The 235-nt window shown below is 47.2% G+C and overlaps 1 protein-coding gene across 1 annotated transcript in view; it reads left to right on the top strand.

The window, feature by feature from the left end:
- LOC119585701 (multiple epidermal growth factor-like domains protein 6) overlaps nucleotides 1–235 on the top strand; it is a gene marked incomplete in the record, with an annotated part of 104,852 nt that overhangs the window by 24,242 nt on the left and 80,375 nt on the right.

Raw genomic sequence — 235 nt, 5'->3', positions numbered from 1 at the left:
GGCAGAGCCCCCCACCCACCCCCCCGTTTGTTTCGAGTGGGCGGAGTGGGGGAAAACGATTTCGGGGCTTTTTCCTCATTTATCAAAAGGGCTTTAAAGGTTTCCTTTTTAAGGGGATTATGGGTTTCCTTTAAGAACACGTGTTGGTTTCGCTAGGGTTTGGGGTGTAAAAAAAACAAAGGCGCGCTCATAGCACAAACCAAAACACCACACACATTTATATTGGGATAAAGCG

This window comes from Penaeus monodon, chromosome 20 (assembly GCF_015228065.2).
Source record: "Penaeus monodon isolate SGIC_2016 chromosome 20, NSTDA_Pmon_1, whole genome shotgun sequence".
NCBI classification, from domain to species: domain Eukaryota; kingdom Metazoa; phylum Arthropoda; class Malacostraca; order Decapoda; family Penaeidae; genus Penaeus; species Penaeus monodon.
This window is presented reverse-complemented; position numbering and strand designations above follow the sequence as displayed.